At 31.7% G+C, this 14,533-nt stretch overlaps 1 pseudogene; it reads right to left on the bottom strand.

Moving 5' to 3' along the window:
* Positions 1-488: 488 nt before the first annotated feature.
* Positions 489-10,374, bottom strand: LOC111993160 (asparagine--tRNA ligase, cytoplasmic 1-like; annotated as a pseudogene).
* Between the last annotated feature and the right edge of the window lie 4,159 nt (positions 10,375-14,533).

Genomic DNA, 14,533 nt, shown 5'->3' with positions numbered 1-14,533 from the left:
ATTTTGCATTTTGCACTTTGAACTTTGTTTATGTATTTGTAATTTGGTACTTACTTTTTATTAGTGATTTCACTAATATGCAAAAATCACTTTTTTTCAACATTTCTTTAATATATATATGAATAATAATTATGGGTATTTTTAGTATTTTTAATTAAAAAAAAAAAAAGAATCTTACGATCCTATAAAAGTATAATCCGATCTCTGAACCCTCTCACTGATCTGTGTAGGATCTCAACCCTAATAACTTTGTTTGAATCCAAATCAATACATTTCACACTAAGTAATTTATTTCATAACTTACCAAGTGGTAATAAACACATAATTAAGCATTCATTAAAAAAAACAAAAAAAAAACAAAAAAACTTTAAAATTTGAATAAATTATCATTTAGAAAAAGTATTGTTTACCCACCTTCCAAATTAAAAGATACACTTTGAAGGTTATGCAAAAATCAACATCAGCTAGATTATTTAAACATCGGAAATTCATTCATGATTCAACCGCACATTCTGCAACCACAATTCAATGATAAAATTTACATAATTACATTAACCCTATATAGCAACCGTAGTGGAAAGGCCAACAAGCGCATATTTTGACAACGAAAGTCCCAAGAGATAGGGGCGCAGACCTCAAGATTCACTACCCGCATCATGAGAACAAAGACCACTTTGATTCTATGAAATTTCATGGCCCTGAAAGTCAAGGGAAAAAAATTATTACAGTAAGAAGCAGTAGTACATAAATCTGAACTCAAAACCAACTTAAAGAGGACCACCAGTATCTAGTACTAATTAAGAACACAAGTCACTACCTGTCTCAAACATACAACTTCATCACTTAACCAAGGATCGATGGGTCACTATACCAGTAGTAAGAGAACATTGCCAAATACATTGACACATATAAGTACAGAAACAATTCCTTCCTCTGCATATATTGAAGCAAGATCATATCTACATGAACCAAACCAAACGCCCCTTAACTGTGATACCACACATTCATTATGTGGCAATAATCTTCATTGATACATAGCAAAATGTTCCACGACAAAAAAAACGTGGCTCTACATAATTATTTGGAGTTTGACAATTGACAAAGTATCCAAGCTAGTGCAATATGATTGCAGAGATGACCAAAGGGTTTAATTAGTGTCCATGAGCATGAGAATCTACAAAAATGTCCAATACTCAATTAAAGGCAATAGCAGGATTGGATCTGCTAAAAGGCAAGAATTTGGAAAAAAAGGCAGATTATGATGGGATACTTCACTTTTGTTTGAAAACTACGAGGAAATTCAACCTATAATGAAAAAATGAAGCTAGTTACCAACTTGATATTCCACCTCATCAAATCACCATCATGATTTCATTGAATTGTTCGCACTTTCTATATTTTTATACATATCCCCGCAGCATCGAGGTGAGTCAGGTGACACTGCACGAAACATAAGTGGTGTAAAAAATCCCACCATAGGAAACTGATACATTATATTAGAGCTTTTTTGATACGTAAAGGAAAAACTAGGAGTAACATGTAAGTAGCAATACAAGTACAGGCAAGGCATGGAGATACAGAGAAGTGCTGGTTCAGAGTTTCAAGATCCAAGCGATCATCAAAGCAGGTTTGTTTGTTTATGTTTCTTCATTTTGTTGTCTTTACTTATTGCCACAGGTCACCACCACGTTAATGTTACTTTTTTTATACAAGATAAAAATTATACTCTAATCTAATCAAAGTATATGTGTGCGTAAAATTCCCTCCTGGTGACTTAAATTTCAACTCTTCCTCCAATACTCTACAAATATTTATATGTTCATGTTACTTAAATCATCATATTTCACTCCTAAGTCCTAACTAGTTTATATTTTATAATTGTAGCAGGTCACTTCAGACCTTAATGTTAACAGTTTCTAGGATTCAATTTCATGGTCCATTACCTTTTTCTTTTTGAGAATCTGATGGTCTATTACCTGAAGAATCTACTTAAATAAAATCATTAAACACACACACACACACACACACACACAAAAATTCTTACACATCACCTTCATCTATATTTTTTGATAAGTACATGCATGTACGTACATCACCATCATCTATATTCCTACGCAAATGGCAATGAAATGGAGAATTGCCATTTTTGTTTCTCCTACAATCAATCCCTTGAGTCGAAAGTCATTGGAGAATCTCTATCAATTACTTAACAATAAGAATCATTTTGACATGATATCAAAAGATTATATGAGAACTAAAATGACTTATTTGAAATGTAAAGAACCATTTTAAAACATCCAACAAATGTTAGATAACAAAAATAGCTATTAAAGCTATTTCTAATTAATTGAAATTTGCTATCTAAATTCTTATTTTACATTTTGTTCTAAGAGCATCCACATCGGTGGATCATAAATTTAGCAATATGGCAAAAGCTACTTTATCTATCTTACCTTCTCACTTTACAAAACACAAAATATCAGTAGTTTTATCTTGTCTTTCAACACAATTAAATAATATAAATAATACAATAAAATAATATATTCACTACAAAGCAGTGTGAACACATGAATAAAATAATATATTTAATATAAAGCAACGTGAACACAATTAAATAATATAAACAATACAATAAAATAATATATCTACTACAATAAAATAATATATTCACTACAAAACAGTGTGAACACATGAATAAAATAATATATTTAATATAAAGCAGTGTGAACACACAATTTAATAATAATTTTAAATAATTTGGCTCCACCAATGTAGCCATAAATTTGTATTTAGTGGTGCTAAAAATTTCAAGCTTTTTAGCACCACCAATATTTGAGCATTAGCATTTGAGGATGCAAAAAAAAAAAAAAACTTATTTTGTATCCTTAAATTCTACTTTATCTATTTTACAACTCAGCCTACATCCTAGTTTTATTTTACATACAATCTAATAAAATAATATAAACTACCTAATAAAATAATAAATAGTATTATTCTTTCTCTTTTTCCCTACTCACTTTTTCTCTTCACACACAACCACATATTAAAATAATATATATATTTTACAACCTATGAACAGTAAAGTTGCAAATTTATAGATTTGTAAAGTTGCAAATTAAGGTTGCAAATTTTTAGATTGCAAAATTTGCAATCTATGAATTTGCAACTTTACAACCTTAATTCATAGATTGCAAATTTTTTTAAGTTTACAAACTCGGATGGAGTGGGTTTTGGGTGGCTTAGGTTGTAAAATAGCAACTTTAGGGTGTTTACACCCTCAATACTAGTGCTCTTAATGCTCTAATTCAATTTGATATTAAATTTGTAGAAATTATATTTGTATGATGTTCTACTTCCCAAACAGTTTCCTCCTATTCCCATATCATTATCAGTATTATTATATATCATCTAAAACAACTCTAAAATTACCACCGCACACCCTTGATGTGATGGTCACTTCACAAGTATAAATACTTGTCGAGTGTGGGGGGTAAGGGCCGGGTTTAAGTCTTTAAGAGGGAGCTTCACACACATATATACTTAAATTAAGTTAAAGTGGAATTCTATCTTGTATAAAAAAAAATTAAAAAAAAAAAAACTCTAAAATTAAAGATGCCATTATCATGCGTCGATTTAGTCCTATTATTAAATAAAAATAAATAAATAAAGAGTATTTAAAGCCTTGTTAAAAAACAAAAATTGTTTGCAAACAAATTAACACACTAAACTCATATGACATAATTTATTATTATTATTTTTTAGCACCTATGGCATAAGTTTTAGGGTAAATTACATTTTTATATCCTAAATTATCACCCTAATTACACTTAATCCCTTGAATTATCGAAACACATGATTGACCCCCAATTTTATAAATATGTTACACTTTATTTTGTTGTTCAGCTTGACATATTTTAGTATTGAAAGACCAATTTACCTATTTGTTATATGTTTTAGAGAAAGAGATAGATTGATATTTCAATACTAAATTATTATGTTATACTTAACAAAAAAAAAAAAGATGCATGAGGACATTGAAATAGGGTTATAATTGTGCAGGATCAATCGAGTGTTCTGATAGTTCAAGGGTTAAATGTAATCGAAGTGAAAGATTAAAGTGGAAAAAAAAATTTGCCCTAAGTTTTATGTCAAGAAAGACACTGCAATATTTTTTGTTTAAAGAAAGAGGCTAACACGTTGACTACTAGTAGTTCATGATCTAGACACTTAGGCCGAAGCCTGTCCAAAAAGCCCAATAGTAAATCATTACCCATTTCAAACTAACAAATTACTCCTGAGCAATTTCTACCACCTTTCATTAAAAATAAATAAATAATAATAATAATAATCAAATTAAATATGGTCTATGGTTATTTATTGGATTTTTTTATAATTTATTTATTGGAATTTGGCTTCTCTTATTCCAAAACAAGAACTATGTGCCCTAAACGTATGAATTAATTTACGGATATAGGTAAGATTTATAGTTTGGCTAGTTATGGACTTACAGTTTGTATGGATTGATGTTATAAGTTGGGAAAGTCAAACTCAATGTCTTAGCTTTTTACTAAAATTCCAATATTTGTAAGTTCCAGTTAATTTAACCAATAAAGTTTCTTGACTTCGAGCATGAAACCTGGAGTTCAAACCCTATCTACAAGGAAAAAAAAAAAAAAAAAACCAATGATGATAAAGAACAATTATCATAACCATTTCAACCATAGATTTAGTTCGGATGGAGTTTGTTCCATCTAACCACTTAAATAATGTTGTGTTATTGCTGCTGATTTACCATCATCTTAATAGTATGCCATGAAACTTTTTCTCAAAAAGAAAGTAACAATACATTTCTCATTTATATAGAAAGATAATATCTTGACAAATAATTAAAAATGGAAACATAATGTCTTAACGAATTGTTTACCTCTTCACTTAGTATTGCACTCATTAAGATTGATTTGCTTATGGTTGGGAAAAAAAATTAATTAAAAAAAAAACTCAAGAATTTTATTTTGTTGTGTGTGCACCAGTGAAGAAGAACTCAAATCCTTCACAGCATTCCACAAGCCTTTTGTCTTCCTCATTTCCCTACTGGCTTCCCTTGTTGGGCTACACTTTCAGGTCTTGGGCATCTCCCCACTCAAAAGACACTTCACAATTATCTTGCTTCTTATTATGGCTACAGTCGTTTACAGCAATGCCTATATGAGGATAAATTTACAACCTCACAACAAACAGTATCTTCCCATATTCAGGTGCATTTGCCTGATTTCTGGAATTATTGCTTGTGAGCTACTTTTGGCAATGATCATCTCTCTCTTCTGGTTGTTCATAATCAATTTATGCACAATCCTAATTGTAGAAATATTGCATCTTTGGTACCAACAAATTTACAAGTATCTCAATCGAACAGCTAGTGTAGTATACAATGCAGTTCGAGGCTTGTTCCAACAAATATTCCAATCAATTCGTCTAACAGCTTCTCATGTAGTTTCTTTGACTCGTCGCTCAACAGAACGAGAAGACGTAGATCAGACTGCAGGTAATGTATGAGTGATCCGTTCTTGTTCAAGAGGAATTGAAACAACCCTTATATACTGTATAGGAAGTTAAATTAGTAGAATTTGTGCATCTTTTTTCCCCTTTGAAATGTGGTTTTATTTTCACTTCATTGAAACAAAGTAGGGTTAATTATAATAGCATTGACACAAAATTTTGTACTTTACCAAAATTTCAAGGATCCCAACATACAACCGGCTAGATAATAAAATCTTGCAAATGCAAATTTTCAACAAACACAGGAAAGCAAGCTGCCAGAATTAAATGCCACAAAATTATCTCATGCAAAACTTTTAACAAAAGCAGAACGTCAACTGCAACGCACGGAAAAAAATACAGTGAATACATTTAATATAGGGATTTACTGGAGCTCACTTTATATAGTGAACAAGGCAGTACAAAAAATATATAGCCAAAACTATTGAGAAATGGCAACAAAGAAAGTACAGGCTCTGACAAGGAAGACAACAATTTCACTAGTATAATTTCGTTCGCTTTGTCTTGCTATCAATCAACCATAATGATAACCTCAGAATCACGAGGAATAACTCATTTAATTCTACAAGCAAATTACCAAGATTTATAAGCAACAGAATAAACAAAAGGTCTGCTCTCCCAGGATATATAGGTAAAGGAATTATGTATATGATATTCTCAATGCTAGTGGCAAAAAGAAGCATGCGTTCAAAGCCAAAACCACTATGCTTTACTGTTCCATAGCACCACAGGTCAAGGTACCACTCATATGGTTCAAGAGGCAGGCCCCATCTCTTGTATAGAATATAATGCATCCCAACAAAATTGCTTTCACTAATTCAAGGAAACATTATTTCTATGGATCAACATCTAATTGAGGAAAATAAATGTCAATTTTTTGGGGTAAAATGAGTAGTGAAACAAATTTAGCAGCTCTTGGATATTCCCACCCCATAAAGTCACAAATCAAGCACAACAATTCTCATACCTCTGCTGAATAACCTCATAATGTTCCTCCCTTGGCTTCCTCCAATTAACTCACCCACCTGAAATAAACGACAAATATCAATTTGTTCATATACAAAGATGCTGCAAAAATTAAAACTAGAATCAAGTGCATGGAAACCAAACAAAAAACAAGTAGAATAAGACAATGTACCTTTGGTACAAGGACATCCGTAGCGGCCACTGTCTTTCAGTCATCATTAACCTTCATGTTAGAATGTCTTGATATCTTTTGGATGATTATATAAGATGACAGGTTTCTGAAACTCCACCTCTGTCAAGTATTTGCAAAATTAGAAAACCCAGGACATCAGCAACCGCTATTCAAGCACAAGGAACCCATAAAAGACAGTCACAGACCTTTCATGTTCGGATGCTAAATCAATCCCCCATTCAATTTTATTCTCAAACTTCCTGCCACTTTTTGCAGGCTCTTCTAGAAGTTCAACAGCCTCTGTATATGAAATCTGCTAAAGGGGGTGGAAGATACCATTCTTAGGCGATTAATGCAAGTTTCATCTAACATATCAGCCATAAACTCCATATCATCAAGGCAATTATCAGGTAACCACTGACACAGAAATTTCACATATGCCTCCGCATGGTTCATATCATTTTACAAAAACAGGAAATTTAATTTTACCGGTGTACTATATTTCACACTACATGAATATATGTGCACCTCAAATAGATAAAACAAGGACATTTCAAATAATATTTTCATGGATTTCTTAACAGCCTATTGCATATTAAAGCATTTTAACATAGCAGTTTGCATTGCAATCCCAACACGTAACAATTACTGATAAAACAGTGTAAACAGATGAGCAAAGGGGTGTGAAATGAACTCATTGGAACAAAATCCTATTATCTTGAAATTCCATTGCTCAGACAAAGCCATGTCAACGTTGATGCATTCAACAACAATTAATTTATTAAATTATTAAAACGGAGCTGACCACACCAGGATCTTCCACACATGCACACACCTATGCACACACCTATGCACATATTCATTTGAAGCATTCAATTGAACTTCCAAACTCCTTTAATCAGCCTTCTCAAACATGATAAATATCAATGAGCAATTGAGCATACTACATATAAGTTTCACATACCTTGAGTTCTGCAAATGCTATTTCAGGCTCCACCATCCAGACTCTGCTAAATGCCTTGATGTGTGAGTGTTTTCACATTTCAGCTCTAAAGTCTGCCCAGACGTATAGATCCTACTAAGAGCATATGCATAAGATTCAACTTGTAATTCGCCAGAGACGGTCAAAAATGCTTGGCGGGCAAAGAAATCTTGGGTGTAATCAATCTTCCAGTCCTTTATGGGAATACCAGGTTTAAGCTTTGATCTCTCCTCCAGCTTTGCCAGGTTCTCTTTTGCTATTTTTAGTTCAGCCACAGAAGCAAGAATGTCCTCCTTTCTCGCTTTATCAGATTTCAGCTGAGCAACAACTTCTCCTTTCTCCTTGACAAGAAGCTTAGCAGCTTCTATATCGGCTGCTGATGGAGGAGGATTCTTGATCAATTCCTTTTCCAACTTATCAGCTTCACTAGTCATAGTTGAAACTTGAAACATTTCACCAGCACCCTCACAATCACTAATGGTGATAATTAGAGTGTGAACATAAAGGAATCCTTGCTTCTGAAAGAATGTATGTGTTGCATATGCAAGAGCATTGCGGATTCCAGCTACTGCAAATATCTGTTATCACACCAAAATATATTTAGATAATTACAAAATGGTAAAAAAGATAGACATCAGAACCCAATCAGCAAGTAATAAGCATGTAATATCCATATGTTATCCTTAAGTAGTAATCGATAAGCAATCGATTTAAATTTGCAGAGTACTAGTTTCTTATACAAACATTTTATCCGTGTATTAAGCAAAAATACAGCCTTAGAAATATATAAAGAAACAAAAAATAAATAAATAAAAAATAAAAATAAAAATAACCCACACCTTCTTGTCTCTACGCAATGATTCGTTTAAATTCAATATCAAGCCTCCAGCAACATTATATGTCAGCCAAATATTTGTGGAAAGGCCTTATGCCATTTTTCAGATAAAGATTAAACTTAACCTGTGACATTCAGAACAATATCTACAGTTAAACTCAGAACTTGAAAAATAAATTTCAATTCAAATGTTAACCCAAGTATAATTTGCTTTGTAATTATTTTTTTTTTCTTCAATGAAATTATTGCATATCAAAAACTTAAAAGGAGAACAACAATTTCTTCAAGTTCCTTTCCTTCTCGCTATAAAAAACTTAGGCAATTGTCATGAAGCAAGACCCAACTGACATTTAAAAGTGAATCAAACTCTCACATGCATAACTTCTATCTTTTAATAAAATATGTTGGAGTGAGTGTGTTCAAACACTTAACCTTTACTTTGTGTTCCACACTAGTTAGCACTTAACCTGTAACTTGATTTTGTTAAAATCGAGTTTCAAATATAGGAACATTTTGCTAAATAGTTTCAAAACAATAACATTTTACTACAAAGTTTATAAATTTAGGGTAAATGTCATTTTCCCTAAGTAAGGGACCACATTTGAATATGATACAGACAACTTTGAAAAATTGTCCTGGGAAAAATTTCCAAAGCTTTTTCTTGACAGAAATTAAAGTTCAATCTTTTTGAGAAAGTCAAACTAGATGCTTGACACCTCCAGAAGCAATACAATGAATCGGTATTGATAGAAGTCTAGGTGTTAATGTTATTGTCAGGACTTAGGACAAGATACGTATCAAACTCTTCAGATTAGGTTATTTAGATTTCGCTCATGCCAAAATAATAAATCAAAGATCAAACTTCATTTTCTAATCAAATGTGTTTTTTTTTTTAATGGCAGATATTAAATTGGAAATAATGACTAATATTACCAACCTTTTTCGGACCGTATGAACCATCTAACTGTATGACTTAGTTTTTATTTTATTTTATATATAATAAAAAAACATATGAATAGTTGACTGCAATATTGCAACAAATCGCAATCTCTTATTGAATCATTCTAAACAACCTTTTTCTTAATCAATTTTTAAAACTCAGTTCTCTTTATTATATGAAAAACTCATTTAATGTATTTAACATAACTTATTGGAGCATAATTCGCAATATTAGGAATATTACAATCACTGTGCGATAGTCACTTCTTAAGTATAAGTATTTGTGGGGTGTAGGGGATAAGAGCCGGGATTCAAGTCTCCAAAAGAAAGCTTTACATGAGCCTTACAAATTGATGTGCAACTTGCATCTTCTTTCTTTTTTTTTTCTTTTTTTTTTTCTTTGATAACCTACAAACTTCATCGAATCAAACAGAGGTACCTACAATAATGCGAACAGCCTTGCATACATTCAAGATGACTTTAGGGGTTTCATGCTTTTTAAAACCAAAAATAGCTTTCAAGCCTAACAGCAGGCTTGGCAATAGCGTGGGTTGCGGAATTTAGTTTTCTCCTGACCCAATTAAATTTACAAATAGAAAAGTATTTTTTGAGTTCAAGAAGATTACAACTTGCAACTATTTCCATAATTTATTAATATGACATCAATCACATTCATTTTCACGTTCACTTAAAGTGCACATCGGGAGCATATATGAGGACCTTAGATCGTAAAACACACCTAGGCTATGCTTGGGAATCTCTTAACAATTCAATGGCCAAGTGAAGTGGTCTATGCCAAAGAATTGAGATTCATGAGGCATCCAATTCATCTTTGACTGAGAAAGAATATTTTGCAATGTCACCATCAATGATAATGGAGTTGTGCATTTCAAATGTCATGTAAACGTCAAGTGAGCCACCCATGGCCAATTGCACATGGTGGACGTCCCAATGTGTGTGTCTATGCGTGTAAAATTGCCTAAATTTAAACATGAATTTGCACGTTGCTAATCAAGAGATTCACAAGGACAATACAGATTAGTGAGTATTTAGATATTGGCACTACAAAGTCTACAACCAGCATTGTAGCAGTTATGGGCCTTTTTAGATGGGCCACAGATGGCGGCCTAGTTATGCTTCGTTGTGTTCAAGCAAGAAACCAAGAACAAAAAAAAATGGAGTTTAAACACCGTTTAAACAAAAAACTGATTAATATTTTTGTCTGAAAAATAAAACAGAAGATAACTTTTTTTATTTTTTAAGTAACCCACCTCTGTTAACTTTATTGGACAGTGAAGTAAATAGTCTCTCTTTCTCAAACTCATCTATTAACCTCTTCTTTAAAAAAAAAAAAAATTGGTGTTACTTGAAATAAAAATCAAATATATTTTACATTCATCTATGTACCTATTCTACCCCTTTGTTGACATCTTGATTATCTTTTAACCACTTAAGAGTACAACTTACTCCATAATAAACAATAGCTCCCATAATATTACAGTTTTCTAGCCCAACCAAAAACAAAAACACTCAAGATTATAAAAAAAAAAAAAAAAACAAACAAAAACACTCGAGACAACTTTTTTTTAATGATTCAATAGGATTAGGTTTTTTTTTTTTTCTATTTTTTTTTTTAAAGTAAGGACAGTGCTATAGTCTATATATATATATATATATAACCAAAGCTTTTGAAACTCTTATAATTTTTCACGTCAGAATAATATTTAAATAAAATTATCATTTTATTTAAATAAATTATTTTTGTTTAGTCCAAATGTAACAATGAGTGAAACTCTATCTCTCTAACAAGTCTAACTTAAACTCAAATTCATCATTATCATTTTTTTTAAACAAAATTATTTTTGTTTAATCCAAACTTAACAAAGAGTGAAACTATATCTCTCTAATAAATCCAACTTAAACTCAAACTCAAACTCAAACTCAAATGCTGATAAAATATATATATATATATATATATAACCAAAGCAAAAAACAGAGACTAACGTAAAATAAATAAATAAAAAATGCAAGCAATCTAATTCAACTTTCTTCTTTAATTAATGAATTTTATGTCAAATTTTTTTATATTGTAATTATTCATAAAATTTCTATTCAACATATGTGGATATATTTGTTTATATCTAAGATTTTCTTTCTATCTTATTCTTTTGTTATGTTTAGAATTGATTTTCTTTTGAGTATTGGGTTAATATCCATATTTATATTGAGATTGTTTTCATGGGTTTGGTTTTTGGGTTGAAATCTTTTCTTTTTTTTTTTTATTGTACATGGCAGATAGAGCATCTCTATTTTTTGGAGAAAAATCAAAGTTGCAACCTATGTCTTCCAGCCTAGGGAATGATAAATTTTTATTTGGTATGTTATATATAAATTTGTTGAATTTGGTTTGGTTTTGAAGTAGAATTTGGGGATTCTATAAATTTTGAAGTTTGATATTGTTGATACCCATTTTCGCGACATATTTCGTACAAGCCTGATTCAACCAAGCTCGACTTCCTTATGGACTCGATTCATGGATTATGTTTTATTTATTCTTTTAAGCATGGCCCAAGCCCATGTAACATAGGGGAAAATTGAGGAAGTGTGGTTTGGAGGGTATGGGTTGGTCCCTTTCGGACCTTTTGCATGAGCCCAACCCATGCATGCTACCAAATGGACGAGGGACACTGGTAGCACCTTAGGCTCATGGAGAAGGTCTTGTATCCAAAATTTCCACCTCAAAAGAGCTTTTATGTTCTGGGTGGCTGTGGCCCAACTTTTATGCTCTACCTTTTTTTTGCCTAAAACACATAGCTGACCTTAAGTAGCTGGCCTTGTCTGTTGTAACAACCAAATGCAGACTCCAAGGGCTTGCCATGTCTAGGAAACATCATCCCATGAATTTAGGTCACTCCATTTCCCAAATTATGTAAAAAGCAAACCAACTCTCTTATGCAATTAAAGCAAATCTGACCATAACCTCTTTGATTGAGACTTTATGGTTTAAAGCCTCTTCTATTGACCAAAAACCAGTCACTTAGAGGACCCCAAGTTCAATACAAAAGGCCCCAATCAGATTTAAAATGGACTAACCATGTTCTCCCTAGAGAGCTGAAACTTCAGAGCAAAAATCTATTCAGCCAGTCAATAATCTCACAATTCCGAAGTTTGAGGGTGGAAATATGGGTATAGGGGAACTTTCCCCCTCTTCCTCACGACCTTCTTCAATTTCCTCTTCTGTGTGACTGCGGGTCAAAGTTTCAGACCTATTAAGCCACATTCTATGGAGATACCTAAAACTTCAAAGCCAAACCCCATTCAGCCAGTTAACAACCTTATAATTCTGAAGCTTGGGGGTGGAAATATGGTTTCAGGGGAACCTTCCCTCTCTTCCTCACAACCTCTCTCAATTCCCTCTTCTGTGTGACTGCGTGTCGAAATTTCAGACTTGTTATGTTTTTTATGGTTTTCTGCACTTTTGTTATAAGCATTTTGATTTTCTCTTGTCAAAGCACCATTAGCCTTTTGTTCATAATATATTTGGAATTTTGGGCTTGATTCTCCACAATAAACACTTCTAAAGAACCCAAGGAGAGATTTGGGCCATTTTTACATCTTTGGCCCTTGTTACAAAAACGTCCCCAACAGATATTAATTCTTCACCTTAAATGCTTTTTATTTAGGTTCATGTGATTTTTTGTTTTCCTATTAAAAGATACGATTTTTGGTTGATTAATTATTTGTTTGGATTAATTTCAATTAATTATTTGTTTGGATTCAACATAAAAGATAATGGAATTAGGTATTATAATTTTGATATTGTCCCATGTTTTGAATTTTCTATATTGTTTTTACTATGAGAGAGTCATATTGATACTCAAATTTGAAACTTGATGTGTCTTCCTCATACCATAGTCTTTGTTTATATATTTGTAATTTATAATTTTATATTAGTTTTGAGTGTGTGTGTATATATAACTATTGGGAGTTTTGCTTTATTAATTTAAGAATTGTAAATTACTTTATAGGTTTCAGTAACTATGTACTTGCAACTCAATAACGTTCAATGTTAGACAACACTTTTAAAGTATGGAAAAGTATAGAAGTTAAATATTTCTTCATTTAAAAAAAAATACTATTTAGCAAAATGTCTATTTACTCATTGTTAGGTTTTTTTTTTTTTCAAAGTCAATAATTTTTTTGTAGGTCATTATCACATCCACAAGGAGTTAAAGATTTTATTTTTACAAAGTTAGCGGATTCTCTAAATTGAGACTTGCGAAGTCTTCCCGCCCCACCCCCACGACTTTTCTTTGTCAGTATCCTGTCCCTGAAAAGCTGGGCCGGCCCAACTAGCCCAAATCTCACTAAATAGGCTACAAACCATACCCAAGTGCCATTCTCGCTTATCCTGCAGTCTGCACAAATTGCTAAACGCTCTCTGGTTTGCTAGTGCGTGCACTTGGGCCTTGGCAATTGGCATCCTCATGCACCTTATTTTTTTTTATTAACAACTGACCCTCACTAGTTCTTTTGAGATATAGTGCAAATTTGATTAGCGCTTTCTTTGGAGCTAGTTATTGTAGACTTTAATTCATCACTAAACAAACTTCTGGGTTCTTTTGGTGTTTCTTAAGAAGCATAAATTATACAATCTAATAAAAAAAAAATTCATATATTGACAACAACAAGAATAAAAAAACACACAAATAAATAAAGTTTACAATTGTCTTCTATGAGTTTTTATATTTTGAAATCGTTGCATGATAGTCTCATTATCAATACTACAAGTTACATCTCTTTCAATGTACACAACCAAGACATCATTCATCCACTTAATGTAGAACAAATTATGGAGCAAAATTTAATTTTATTGGCATAAAAAAAAAATTTTGAGAGAGTTCCCAAATTTTTTTTGAAGGGTAGACAAATAAAAAAATTTAAATTATTATATATAAAAAAAATTCAATTATTAAACTCAAAATTTAGATATTTAAAATTTTCAATTATACAATTTAAAAACCCAGAAAAATTTAGATCAAACTTTATCTCCTATGTTAAAGAACCTTTTTTTTTTTTTTTT

The sequence above is a fragment of the Quercus suber genome, unplaced genomic scaffold (assembly GCF_002906115.3).
Source record: "Quercus suber isolate HL8 unplaced genomic scaffold, Cork oak 2.0 scaffold_10, whole genome shotgun sequence".
Taxonomy (NCBI): Eukaryota; Viridiplantae; Streptophyta; class Magnoliopsida; order Fagales; family Fagaceae; genus Quercus; species Quercus suber.
Note: the sequence above shows the minus strand (reverse complement) of the source record. Positions and strands in the feature narration are given on the sequence as shown.